General features: G+C 39.0%; 1 long non-coding RNA gene across 4 annotated transcripts in view; it reads right to left on the bottom strand.

Annotated features, from left to right (window-relative positions):
• Positions 1 to 1,022: 1,022 nt before the first annotated feature.
• LOC136845754 (uncharacterized) overlaps positions 1,023 to 14,974 on the bottom strand; it is a 47,026-nt gene continuing 33,074 nt past the window's right edge. Inside the window, exons 2-4 of one of the 4 annotated variants that reach the window (XR_010855246.1) lie at positions 10,796 to 11,062; positions 5,751 to 5,870; positions 1,023 to 3,318 (exon numbers count right to left, since the gene is read on the bottom strand). This is a non-coding gene — a long non-coding RNA (uncharacterized lncRNA). Of the gene's footprint in view, positions 3,319 to 5,750; positions 5,871 to 10,795; positions 11,082 to 14,974 lie in introns of all 4 variants that reach the window. The other 3 variants (XR_010855245.1, XR_010855244.1, XR_010855243.1) reach the window with 3 other exon arrangements.

The following is a 14,974-nucleotide window of genomic DNA, read 5'->3' as shown; positions in this document are numbered from 1 at the left end:
GCAAACGAATGGTTTCATTACCTTCAGCTGAGGGCGCTCTCGCTCTCCTTCGGGGCATTGCAATGCTGGCTCCAAGGAGTAAAAAAAAATTCAAATTTTTCATTATCACAAGTAATCTCCCCCAATTATGGAATTTTTTTGGGTTTAAATAAAAGAACGTCCGACTATCTTAGTTTTTATTTCCTCTGTATTGTAGGCCTACAATGTTTGTACAGGAATGTTATTACCTATGACGTCATGTGAAAAGCGTTACCCTTGACATTGGTTCAGCTCTTGTTGTACGGAGTGATACCGGAATTTATTTCACTACCTTTAGCTGCATAGAGTGACGTTACTACTCTGGGATCATAATTTTCTCAATGTACCCCAAGTTATATATAAGGCTGCGTCCACACGATCGAGCTTTATCCGGTGTGACGTCAGAAGCGGGTGAAGCTCTGACTTGCCCGCTGTTTCTCAGCCTTTTGACGCCAATCGACAGTGTTTATCGAACAAAGCTCGATCGTGTGGACGCAGCTCAAGTTAATGCCCATCTATAGGGCCAGTATTTTGATTTAAATTTACCTTCTCTCAAATGCTAAAGCCATCTTTTTTTATAGTTTAGTCTGAACTATACGGCATCAGTTTACTTTCATTTCAAACTTGCAAAAACTCACACTTCCAAAGTAGGAAATTTGCCTAATCTCTCTTATGAGAAAAGGTTTACCTACTCAATCTCTCTTACCTATACCTTTATCCATTTACGCACCTTTATTTTTTGGGTCCGCTTTGAGAGAGAACGAGTGGGGGTGAGGATTTACTAAACACAAACACAATGTATATTTTGACCAAAAAATCTAAGTTTCTTAAAACAAAACTGATGTTAGAAGTTTTCTTTTACAGCGAAAGTACCTATATACAGTTTTGCCATCCTCTTGTAGTATATATATATATATATATATATATATATATATATATATATATATATATATAATATATATATATATATATATATATATATATATTTATACATAATATATATACACAATTTATAGAATACATACATATATACTGTATACATACGTATATATATAAAATACATATACATACATGCCTACATATTATATATACATATACATCCATAATTCATTTACCAAAAGCAAAAATTGGCAAAACTCATAGCTGCCAATTTACTTGTATAAATCATAGCAAAATCCACCATTCTTTGCAGCTAAGCCCAGCCCACTGGTTGTGTCACGATCATTCCTTGAAGCCGATTGGTTGGCAATGGTTTCGAATATTTGGTTAGTCTGTGGTTCTTTTCATCTTCATTAACTTAGCAATGGTTGTTTTACCGAACTAAAATTAGTTCTGCCTATTATCAAAAGGAAAAGTTAAATTATCCCAATGAATTTATAACAGCCTACAAAAAAAAAAAAACAAAAGTGGTTCACGTGACCACGGTGACAACACAGGGAATGTCTGCGTTCGAACCTGTGCACGTGAATCACTGGACACTGATGATAACCCTCTGATTATTGTCAAGCATGTTCACCATTTAAAATTTATACACAAAGACTCAGGCCTATGAAGAAGGGTATTTCATATTGATTTTAGTTAATTTTACTATATATTTTAACAGTGATAAAATAATTTAATTGCACTCGTTTACACATTCGGTGGGATAAGCCAAGAATTTTCTTAACGGACAGTATCCCCTATTGAAATAACAGGATCATAAAAAATTACGTAGACATAGAATGTCCTATGTCTTTTTGTCGGTTTACGCAGATTATGACGCTTGGATAGGCTTGTCTCATATTCAGCCGTTTCACTGCAGTTCTTATGGTTGTTTTTGTTGCTGCTGTTATCGTGCTTGTCTCTTCGAATATTTTTCGTATGGTAACTAACACTGCAGAATAAAAATTCATAAAATACTGCCTATTATTGTTAACTGAAATTTAGCAATTTGTTTTAAAGTAAACGAGATCTTTATGTATATAGTCTACATTAGAATATTCTGGGAGAGAGAGAGAGAGAGAGAGAGAGAGAGAGAGAGAGAGAGAGAGAGAGAGAGAGAGAGAATTACTGACTTTATCGTTTTGCCCAACAGGGTAATCTACAAGAATGGCTCAAAACCAAATGATTCATGGGCTACTCGCAGACAAGGTTTGTCTCATCTCATAAGTTTTTCAGCTACCATTTATTTTCTCTTTTTCCCTTATGTATCTTATAGTGCCTTACCACCATAGCCTTCCTTTTCATAGAAATACTACAGCAGTCTTGTTTACTCATCACAGTAATACAATTTGTTATCCCTTTTGTAAATATATTTTCAATAATTAATTGAGAGCAGTTCGATAGTTGTGTAAGGCTGAGACAGCCTTGTGATTGGTGTGTGTGTATGTGCCATCAGCTACATGCCCAAAATTTCTACTTTTATCCTCTGTGGTATAAGTGGCGTTACATTTACTATGGCCATCGACGCACGTACACATGTATGTGTATATGCAGGTCCTTATACATTTTATCGTATGCATATACATTATATCGTGGGGTCGGAGCTACTATATTAATTACAAGCAACTCTATTTCCAACATATACGGGTAGAAAACTATTTACAATAAGAAACTGACGTGTAGTCCTATGACTTGTCATTGATTCAAAATAACAAATTGACGTGTAGGCCTATGCCCTGTCATTGCAACATACAGGAAATTAACGTATAGACTTACGCCCTGTCATTGCCTCAAAATATAAGAGTATATGTAGGCCTAATTTCAAATATTAACATTTGACATGCAAGATCACTTTACGTAGGCCACCACAGTTTAAAAAAAAAAAAGCAAGATGTTTGTATATTCAGGTTGCGCATGATCAAAACAAAAAAAACAAGCACAGCCAGAATAATCCAAGATCTTCATAATGATATTTTATAATAATATATCCTTTATCGGAGATATCAACTGCAGACTTCACAATTCCGGGAACTCAAATCTTGGTGTCATCATTCACGCACGGAGCTCAACATTACTGAATGAAGTAAAATCCGTACTGGTAATCATGTGGACTGGTAATCAGTGTGACGTCATTCCCCTTTCGAGAGCTACCCCATCACTGGCGTGCAGTGGCGGGACTTAGATGCAAAGAGAGGTGGATTTTGCTACACTTATTTTTTCTTTTTTATCTTTTTTGTTACTTCAAGACAAACTTTTGAGTCTTACAAGCTCGAAAACTCATGAGCAATTTGTGAGGTCCTATAAAATTCGTGCCAAGTGCCATGTCCATCAATGGGTGGTTGGTCTTGATGCTTGCGTGGACCTTTTCATCATATTTACCTAGAAAACAACAAACGAACTTTAGTATTGAATGCCGTGTCTGAGAGAGAGAGAGAGAGAGAGAGAGAGAGAGAGAGAGAGAGAGAGAGAGAGAGAGAGAGAGAGAGAGAGTTGAATTGAATTGGTTATAGAATTTAGGCCAAAGCCATGCACTGGGACCTATGACGTCATTCAGCGCTGAAACGGAAATTGACAGTCCATGTTTGAATGGTGTAACAGGAGGAAAACCTCGGAGTTGCACTATGAATCAACTGTTAGGAAAGAGTGGAAAGTAAGATGGAAGAGAATATGAAAGGAGGTACAGTAAAAGGAACAAAAGAGGTTGCAGCTAGGGGCCGAAGTCACGCTGCAAAGAACCGTAAGTAATGCCTGCAGTGCACTGCATCAGGTGAACTGATGGCACTAACCTCCCTACGAGAGAGAGAGAGAACCTATTTTACCAAGTGTCAAAAGCCTTGAAGCCACTGTTGGAGAGAGAGAGAGAGAGAGAGAGAGAGAGAGAGAGAGAGAGAGAGAGAGAGAGAGAGAGAGAGAGAGAGAGTGTGTGTTTTAACCAAGTGTCACAAGTCGTACACCGAAAATTATTTATAAACTTGGGAAACTTAAACTTAAAACAAAATCTCTCTAATGTTTATGCTAGTGGCAACACTGAAATGTCCTTTAAATAAAATGTCCTTAAAATTTTATATTATAGAATGGACTGGGTCAAGGGGTGTTCATCTAATTATTATAATTATTATACAGAAAATGAAACCTGTTCATTTGGAACAAGCCCATGATATACAACAACCAGCATACTATTATTATTCAGAGGATGAACCTCCATTCATATGGAACAAGCCCACCACAGAGGCCACTCACTTGAAATTCTAAGCATTTAGATTTAAAGACCGATATGTTGTTTATCCAGATTGAGTCTAAGCATTTAGATTTAAGGACCTCTAGTGGTTATTGTAAGATCCGTTGTTTATCGAGACTGAGTCTAAGTATTTAGATTTAAGGACCTTTAGTGGTCATTGTAAGATCTGTTGTTTATCGAGAGTGAGTCTACACATTTAGATTTAAGGACCTCTAGTGGTTATTGTATGATCTGTTGTCATCAAGAGTGAGTTTAATCATTTAGATTTAAGGAACTCTAGTGGTTATTGTCAGACCTGTTGTTTATTGAGAGTGAGTCTAAGCATTTAGACTTAAGGACCTCTTGTGGTTATTGGATGATCGAGAGTGAGTCTAAGCATTTAGATTTAAGGACCTTTTATGGTTATTGTAAGAAGCTGTTGTTTATCAAGAGCTATTGTTTATCAATAGTGAGTCTAAACATTTAGATTTAAGGACCTCTTGTGGTTATTGTAAGATCTGTTGTTTATCGAGTCAGTCTAAGCATTTAGATTTAAGGACCTCTAGTGGTTATTGTAAGATCTGTTGTTTATTGACAGTAAACAAGCATTTAGATTTAAGGACCTCTAGTGGTTATTGTGTGACCTGTTGTTTATCGAGAGTGAGTCTAAGCATTTAGATTTAAGGACCTCCAGTGGTTATTGTATGACTTGTTGTTTATCGACAGTGAGTCTATGCATTTAGATTTAAGGACCTCTAGTGGTTATTGTAAGATCTGTTGTTTATCAACAATGAGTCTAAGCATTTAGATTTAAGGACCTCTAGTGGTTATCGTAAGATAGGTTGTTTATAGAGAGTGAGTCTAAGTATTTAGATTTAAGGACCTCCAGTGGTTATTGTATGACCTGTTGTTTATTGACAGTGAGTTTAAGCATTTAGATTTAAGGAGCTCTTTTGAGGTTATTGGTAGATCTGTTGTTTATCAAGAGTGAGTCAAACATTTAGATTTAAGGACCTCTTGTGGTTATTGTAAGATATGTTGTTTATCAAGAGTGAGTCTATGCATTTAGATTTAAGGACCTCTTGTGGTTACTGTAAAATCTGTTGTTTATCAAGAGTGAGTCAAGCATTTAGATTTAAGGACCTTTAGTGGTTATTGTAAGATCTGTTGTTTATCTAGAGTGAGTCTATGCATTTAGATTTAAGGACCTCTTGTGGTTATTGTACGGTCTGTTGTTTGTCAAGAGTGAGTCAAGCATTTAGATTTAAGGAACTTTACTTTAGTGGTTATTGTAAGATCTGTTGTTTATCAAGAGTGAGTCTAAGCATTTAGATTCAAGGACCTCTTGTGGTTATTGTAAGACCTGTTGTTTATCAAGAGACTAAAAGGAAAAAGATATAAGATTAATATTCTTCTATGCATACGTATGCTTAGGTTTAAGTTAGTTGACTGGTTAGATAAGGTCGTGCTGTCACATGGAATTGGACTGTCTGCTGTGCATGATTTTTTAAATAAATTATTAGTTTATGGTTTGTGTTTTTTTTTATATCATTCTATCACAGACTTCTGACACTGTAGCAACTTTGTTACTTACTGTGGCCTTGTTGGCAGTAACATGCTCCTTCGAAAAGTTCCACAGGTCTGACAAATCCACAACATGGGGATACTGGTACCATACCAATTCTGAACACGACTGCAGGACCCTTTCTCACTTCTGAAAGTATATATAGTTCATCAGACATACTTCAACCAAGCAGAAAAAATGACATCTAAATCATATACAGGGCCATAAAACTAGAGATATCAAACAAGGTAGAGACTTCAGGAAAAACCTTCCCAATAAAGAGAGACACTGTTGGATTTGTCTGGGACTACTGATACACCAAAAAGGGGTGAAGGTGTCTCTTTCACATGAAACCAAGGGGCTATGTGGCATCAAGGGACCTGACGTCCCTAATCTAACAATACTACAGTTTCACTGCTGCTGGTAAGTTACAGAATCCTTGAGGCTTGGCTGCTGACCAACAGCCAGAATGGGGTTCAGTCAGGAGTGATTACGTGAGAAGAGGTGATCCAAAATGCCATTTGGGGATGCTCAAGCATCATCAACCCTTGGTAGCAATGTGATTAGCCAACATACCATGGTCTAACCTTCCCAGTAGGAAACATATCATGGCCTATCACAGACTAACCTTCCCTCTAATTCCTACTAATGGGCAATGTATCACGGCTCAACTTTCCCATTAACAGGCAACATGTTACAGCCTAACCTTCACACTAATTCCCACTAACGGGCAACACATCACAGCCTAACCTTCACTCTAATTCCAACTAATGGGCAAAGTATCACGGCCTAACCTTCCCTCCCTCGAATTCCAACTAATGAGCAACGTATCATGGCTTAACCTTCCAGCTACTGGGAAACGTATCATGGCCTATCATTTCCTCCAACTCCCACTAACGGGCAACATATCACTGCCTATCCTCGTTATAAAAAATTACTGGGCAGAGTTTTTGTCATAAAACTTTCATCCAGTCATTTTAAACATTGTTCAGTACTTGTGGGAGTCAAATCATTCGCGGTGCGAGTCAAATCATTCGCGGTGTGTGTGTGTCCCTCAGACAAGCAATATGGAATGATTTGAATGACGCGAAGTTTTTTTTATTGACACTTTTTATATCTATTTTACTCTGTACCCTTAGTAAATTCTGTAACACACAGCAATGGTTGCATTATCAATTTAGAATACCTTCTCTGATTGCTGTTCTGGTAAGAAAACTTACTTTTGTAATTCAAGGATGATGGAAAATGTTCTAGAAGTGTCCCTAGACGTGACTATAAAAGCTGATGTCGACCAGCAATCTTCTTTCTTTCCTGGCTAGTCCTATACAGGTAACACACTACGGGTGTGATATTAGAGAGCCGGTGTGCCAGAGAGATGTATGCTGTGGCAAAGTCCAGTGCTACTTCTTTATCGAGTTGTATCTAAGATATCCTTGAAATTTGAAAGACACCAAGTGTGTCAGAGGAACGAGTGGTCAGGGAAGGTAGTCTAGAATTCTGTTTCCAAGTTAATAAGTGTAATTTACTCAAATTTACGAACTTCAGTGAAACTTGCCTTCGTCCAGAAGTGATAAATTGCTGCTAGTTTTGCCTCTGAAATATTATGAAAACAGTGAACCCCCCGTATTCGCGGGGGATGCGTACCACACACCCCCGCAAATAGCTAAAATCCGCGCATACTTAAAACCCCTCTAAAAACACTTAGAACTGCCCATTTTGATAGTTTAAACACAAGAAAAACCCTGTAAAAATGCTTATACCTGAGTAGTTTAATATTTTTATCACAAAAAGTGCATTTATTCATGAAAATATGAAAATACAGTAATTAGTGAATATTTCTCAGTGAAAAATACCACGAATGGGCGAATTTTCCGCGAATAATGGCTAGATATGTTCCACAGAGAAATCAGCGAATGCGTGAGTCCGTGAATCAAGAGAACACAAATACCGGGGGGTTTACTGTACGTGTTTCCTTTGGCTATGAGGCCAATTTGTTAGCATGGCTGTTGCTAGTTTGTGTTAGTTTTGTTGTTGTTAGATGTAAAGTAAATGTGCACAGCCAAGGCATTATTAGATTTTAATTTTTGTAATAAAATTGTAAAAATCTAGCTAGTTTGTGCAATCCAACACCTGAATCTGAGGTTTGTAGTTATGTCCTTAGAACTGCACATCCCAAGCCTACATGTCCAGGCTAAGAACCAGAAAAATCATACAGTCCGCTAAATATTGTCAAATTTTCTCGACAATCCTTGCCACTTACTCCCACTAACAGGCACATATCATGGCTTAACCTTCCCATTAATGAGCAACTTGTCACAGCCTAACCTTCCCACTAACAGGCAACTTGTCACAGCCTAACCTTCCCACTAACGGGCAACTTGTCACAGCCTAACCTTCCCACTAACGGGCAACTTGTCACAGCCTAACCCTCCCATAACAGGCAACATGTCACAGCCTAAACTTCCCACTAAGGGGCAACATGTTATAGCCTAACCTTCCCACACTAATGGGCAACGTATCACGACCTAACCTTCCCAATAATTCCCATTAACAGGCAACATATTAAGGCCTAACCTTTCCACTAATTCCCACTAGTGGGCAACGTATCATGGCCTATCCTTTCCACTAATGGGCAATGTGCACTAAGACTGGTGTCGCAACATCTACGTGACTGATGCCATAATAAAATTAAATAGGAAAAAAAAAAAAACTCAACCTACAAATAAAAAGCCCATGGATAAACATATCAATTAGATGAAGACATCTGAAACATGGCAGTGAAAGCCTGCACTAGCTAACCTACCCTAAGGAACATCTGGAATAGCCTAACCACCTAGGGCTTAACCCTCCCACTAGCAGGCAACATGTCACCTTAACTGAACATGTGCACAAATCACAGACGAGAAAAACAGAAAAGTAGAAGCATGAAGGAATGTGTAAGATAAAAACACGTCCTCTACATCTCTGGTGTATTATAGGTGTCACCAACACATAGCATGCATGGATTGCCAATAATTCCTGCTCGATTATAATGACAGTACTGTAAGACACAACAGAATTTTTTCAACTAGATTATACTAATAATGGTCAAAATGATCTTTTCCCACTAAATAATATTAATAGTAATAATTTAAAACTCAGCAATGGAAAATGGCCTTACCAGCTTTTTAAACATTTGGAAACGAAAACCTCTAAAGTAAATAATATACATTCTCACGGCCCACTGGGCTTAACCTAGTGACCTAATTCACGTAAGATGGCTGACCAGTGCAAATGGAGTGCAATGGCTTCCAACCCAGCATCTCTCTCTCTCTCAGTAACCCCTCCTTTGATCCATTCTTTCTGCTGCCGAGACCTCTGTGCTGTTTAGGCTTATGGAAGCGAAGTGTGCAACTGCTATCACCTTGTGAAAGGTGCTCTGGGGTGACCCCAGGCCAGGTCAGAGAAGCAATGGTCAGGAGACTGCTATTCTGCTGTCAGAAGCCATCTCAAGCAGACATACATTCCAGCTCCGCTTCACAGAGGCCACCATTTGCCTCGCCACGTGGACACCAATTCTGGGACCCCAACTCATAAAGGAGTGATCATTTCAGATACCCAAGACAAGTCTAAATCATACACAGGAACTCAGCGGCCCATTTTCCTTTGACTATACTCTATTTTCTTTACTTTTATCAAGAAATCTTCCCAAATTCCACCATGGTCTCCCAAGTGCACCTCACTCTCTCTTTGTCACTTTATGTCCCACCTTGGACCCTGTACAACTTTTCTATGCCAAAACTACCCACCATTCGTATGCTTAGTTAATTTCCAGATTAAGAAAAGTGATAGTTAAGCGTCTTTTGACTGGCTGTGCCGTCCAGTGCCCGCCCAAGTGGTTAGAGCAATCTTTAAGCATTCAGGTGTGATATTGCAGTGAGTTAGGACAGCTCAATGGTATAGTTAGGGCCTTAATTCATGCTAGTCCTATAGTTAATTTGACACCTTTCTCTTTCAGAGGGATGCCTTTATCATGTGACATAGGACAAATCTCAGCTTGCACTTTAGTTCATCGCCTGGGTCCTCCACGTGCGATGGGAAAAAGGAATTTCACCTTTTACAGCACTGTCAAATAATTATATATTCTTCTTTATTGTTTAACCAGGTGTGCCCATAGTTACAATTAATGTATGAGCTATTATTATTTAAGTAAATGCTGTTCATTGTTAACTGAATATAATTACGTCTTGCAGCAGATTGATGTACTGTAAAGCAATAATTCATGTTTGCACTCTCATCCCTTCTATTTCCCTCATGTTCTGTATTACTGGCATCCAGTTCATAGCATTCCGTTGTGAAGCCATGGCTGGCGCAGTAACTATCAGTTGTGTAAAACATCTTCATGACTTTAAAACTCTCAAAATATTGCACAACATCCTCAGGGAGACTGTTCCACAGTCCTCAGGTGTGAGGAATAAAGGACCTCTGGAACTGAGAGTAGTTCGACATCGAGACACATTTACTGCATAAACTGGTTCTGCTGTCCAGCAAATCTGGTTTCTCTCAGCAGGAAGGATGGAAGGAATATAAGATTTGGGTGAAAAGCTAAGTGCTGGGACCTATGAAGTCATTCAGAAATGAAAGGAAAACTGAGAGTAAAGGAGGTTTTAAAGGTCCAACAAGAGGAAAATCTTTTGCAGTTGCACCATAAAACAATTGTTAGGAGAGGGTGGAATGTAAGATGTAAGAAAGCAAATTTGAACAGAGGTACAGTACGAGAAATGAGGTGGTCTGTAGCTTGGGGCTGAAGGGACATTGCAAAGAACCTTCAGTAACGCCTACAGTGACCTGAGTGAGGTGCACTGATGGAACTATGTACTGTACCTCACATGGAGTCTCAGCAGGAAAACAGGATATCATCCATGGGTCAGACACCTGACTAAAATCAAATATGCATACAGAATGACTTGAATCACTAGCATCTACAGCTATATTAATCTAATCATAACAGCCACAGTTTTGCAAGCCTTGTCTACACCCTCTTTAAATGTCAGTGTTGATCCACACTTAAATATCCCACTTACAATAGGATTTACCTTTTTAATTCTGGTGATTATTACCCATCTAAAAACAAATTATGACGCTGCTGTTATTTTACTCGAAATTTCAAAGGGTATGCAGTCCTTGGTACCTGTACCTTCTCACTGTAAGGGTACATAGTCCTCATTGTAGGTGTATGTAGCTCTTGGTACCAGTACTTTCTCGTTGTAAGGCTACGTAGCCCTTTGCGCATGTAGATAGGAACTGCATTCTTGTAACTTGTTACTGCAATCTCTCCATCCACTCTTCCAGTCTAACCACAGCTGTTGGCAAAGATTTAACCTGAAATTATTATTAAAAGAATCACAGGTGAACTGAAATGATCCTTGTCAGGGTGAAAGCTACACTCTTGGCTGGTTTATCAAGGTTCCTCAGGCATAATATAAAAATGTGTGTGCATGTGAAAGCAGTCAAGTTACAAGTCCTGATGTGAGACACAAAAGTAGTGAGTAAAAAGTACAGTAACCCCAAAAGCTGCTGATTGGAAATGACAAGTCTGTCACAAATGGCTAAAAATGGAAAAAGTGCAGTGCATCTGCAACGCTAAGGGTGGTCTGATTTGTCCTGTGGTATATAACCATCTATAGCCTAACTTTTCCACTGAAGACCTACGTGTCACAGCCTAACCTTCCCCACTAACAGCCAGCATGTCACTGACTAACCTTCCCACTGACAGGCAACGTGTCACAGCCCAACCTTCCCACTGACAGGTAACATGTCACGGCCTAACCTTCCCACTGACAGGCAACGTGTCACAGCCTAACCTTCCCACTGACAGGCAACATGTCACGGCCTAACCTTCCCACTGATGGGCAACGTGTCACAGCCTAACCTTCTCACTAACAGGCAATGTGTCAGGGATTAACCTTCCCACTAACGAACAATGTGTCAAGGCCTAACCTCACTTCTGGTATATCTTAAGTGTCACCAGCACCAAATATATACGAGGACAGCCACTAATAACTACTCAGTGTTAATAATACAAAAAATGTTGCCACTAAATTATAATAATGGTCAAAATAATTTTTACACAGTTATTAATATAATGAAAATAATGATAATAATAAAGATTAGTATGAAGTTTTCACATTATAATGATGATAAGATCAATATGAATTTCCATTATAATAGGACTGGCAGGAACCTTGCCCGATGCCCCTGAACGCATAGAGCTCTTCTGTAAAGGGCAATTTCACCATAAATATAAAGAAGACGAACGCGCGCTCAAGAACATCATCGAGAATAATGTCAGCCCCATTAACCCCAACAGAATATTCATCTGGTTATTTATTACAAGAGCAAAAAGACAAGTAGCCTGGCAATGCGTGACAATCCAGCCCCTTCAACAGGACCCCTTGAAGAAAACCAACATGGTATACCAGTACTCATGCCCTGTCTGAGGATGCCTCGGTTCTTACATTGGTATGACCACCATGCATTTCTCCAAGAGGATTTCCTGCCATGCCCAAGAGGGAGCCATCTTTAACCATGCCAGGACCGCCCATAACCAGAGAATAACAAGAAAAGACAATCACGAACATGGAAATAATTGACTGAACTACTGACCACCGCCGCCTGCGCCTCTTGGAAGCATTGCACATTGGGAAGGAGACCTGCACCAAGCAACCCCCCATAGCGAACGAGCAAATCAAAATTAGGCAGCTGAGGATCGAAATTCTCCCATTCATTCCCAGCACTACAATGCCGCTTGCACGCAAGATGAGCCCCGAACATCAACATGGGAGAGAAGGCTCTGCCCAAGATGACGTGCCCTGGGCAGCCAATCATAATTCAGCACTGATCAAGACTCCCTGATAAATACCGACCTGAGCACCTTGTTTCTCCAGAACTTCTTCAACAAGGTCCAAAGGATGACCAACAAGCTGGTCGAAACAGATCCTTGTTTCTCCAGAACTTCTTCAACAAGGTCCAGAGGATGACCAACAAGCTGGTCGAAACATGTCGACGGTACCTGAAATAGAACCTGAATCCAGACGGCAAAGGACTTCCGATTGAACATTTCAATAAAAGACTTCCCTCATTCCACACACTATCCTTTTTCCAATATGAATATCGGCCAGTTGCTGACTAACATCGCTGAGCCTGAAAAGCGAATCATAAGGAAAATAGAAAAGACACTGTATAAGATAAATTCGCATAATACAGCCATCCTTTTTAATAAGACCTGTTTACAAGAGGGTCTACTCCCTTCAAATAGTATTAATACTAATAATTATAAGGCATTGTGATATAGGATTCTTACTTTGAAAAAAAAATGCAAAAGTTATGCCTCACAAAAAGATACGGCCTGTACTTGTGAAGGCACTGTGATACACAGTAGGACTACTGTAAGTAAAGAAAAATAAAAAATTTGTCCCAAAAAACATACAAAAAGCTAAACTTCAAGAGAAACCAATGTAGGCGTGGGGTCACTCATGTCTAACCGCTTCTAAAAAAATTAAGAATATAATGATTCTGCAACAAAAATATTTCATTAAAGGTCACATAGGCCTATCCCATAACCTAGGATATTAATTAAAATAGACTAATTCTTGAAGAAAAACCAAGAATGTGTTTCACAGCAGAATAAAAAACTGAATACACAGAAAGCCTAACGAGCTTTTTAAACACTTGTAAAGTTTACTAAGCAATGGAAAACTGCCTAAAGAGCTTTTAACACACTCGAAAACAAAGAAATGAGTATGGTTTTATTTTACTTGGTTCTACGATTGTTTTAAAACTCATATTTTGGTACATCTGGAATGCTTTACTCACCAATGAAAAATTAGCCTTTTTTTTTTAAAACACTGGAAAACAAAAACCTTGACGATAAAAATGTATATTGGTTTTTGAATGGTTTTATGACTGCTTAAATCTCTAACATATATAATACAAAAGTATAGGCAAAACTTGAAACTCCTACTGCAGCCTGCTTCCCACTATCACTGACCGGAATATTTACCGCCTTTTGTCCATAATTCTGTTTCTGTTTGTCTTTTGTATATTTATAGTATTTACCATCATTTTTTGGTAGAACTATAGTATATATAACTCCATGTGGCTTATTACCTTGAAAATTGAGTTTTTCTATAGTATTTTGGTTGCTCATCAAGAATTTACCATTATTTTTTGGCGGTCGACTGTAATTAGCCTCAGAACTGATGTGTTATTGTATGCTGGCCACCCTGGAATGCTATTGCGCATGCACAGTGTTATGGGAGAACTTTTGGTAAAAAAAAAAATGGATAAAACTTTACTTTACTTGCGCGTCCTGTTTCCCGCCATTCGCCGACCAGGACAGGTTACGGCCTTTTTGGGGCGCCCCGGCCAAGTCAGGGTCAGGGCACACTGCCCTAAGCTAGGTTAGGTAGGTAAAATCTGGTTAGGTCAGGACCTGGCATTATAGGAAAGGTAATGTCGATGTATGAGGAACCTGTCCTAGTTGATGACTGGTGGGAATCAGGCTGCACAACTAAAGTAATGTTTTACCAAAAAATGGAGTTTCCTTCACCGGGCTCCGCCCCTGACTAAGTAACACGGCCTACTAGGTTAACTTAGGCTAGGTTAGGTTGGTTAGGTTGAGGTAGGTTAGGTTAGTATAGTTCCTTTTACAACAGGTTTCCTTAGCCACTCCCTTCTTGTACATATGGCTCCCATATGCCTTGTGTATGCACAGAACCATTCCAGGGTGGCCATCATAAGTCTCTGTGTTTTACCTCACCCAAAACCCCCCATTCGGGTCCCTGATAAAGATGTGAGGTTAATATTAACTGACCACCAATAAACATCATCATCTCCATCAACAACACTAAAATTGGTAGATCTAAGCCGGCTGTCCACGGTGTGCTAGGCTATGGCAGTTGACATTTATCTATAGAACTCTACCTGCTGAATAAGAATTTAAAGTAATATTTTGTCGCTCGGATGTAATTAAGCTGTAAATTATTTTAGAACTGGTGGTAAAACCCTTTCAAGAATAGCTAACAGTAAGGGAGACCCGTGGGGAATTTGGGTTTTTTGGTGGGGTAAATAACTTGGGATAAGGTTTCGGTACCTTATTGTTGTATTTCCTGTTATATGTCACTTGGTACATGAAAAACAAGCGTAAAGAGAAGGGCGAATAAATGGATAGTGGGAGCCGTTCCAAAGGCACTTTTCATTCATTACTAGTACTA

The sequence above is a fragment of the Macrobrachium rosenbergii genome, chromosome 14, assembly GCF_040412425.1.
Source record: "Macrobrachium rosenbergii isolate ZJJX-2024 chromosome 14, ASM4041242v1, whole genome shotgun sequence".
NCBI lineage: Eukaryota > Metazoa > Arthropoda > Malacostraca > Decapoda > Palaemonidae > Macrobrachium > Macrobrachium rosenbergii.
Note: the sequence above shows the minus strand (reverse complement) of the source record. Positions and strands in the feature narration are given on the sequence as shown.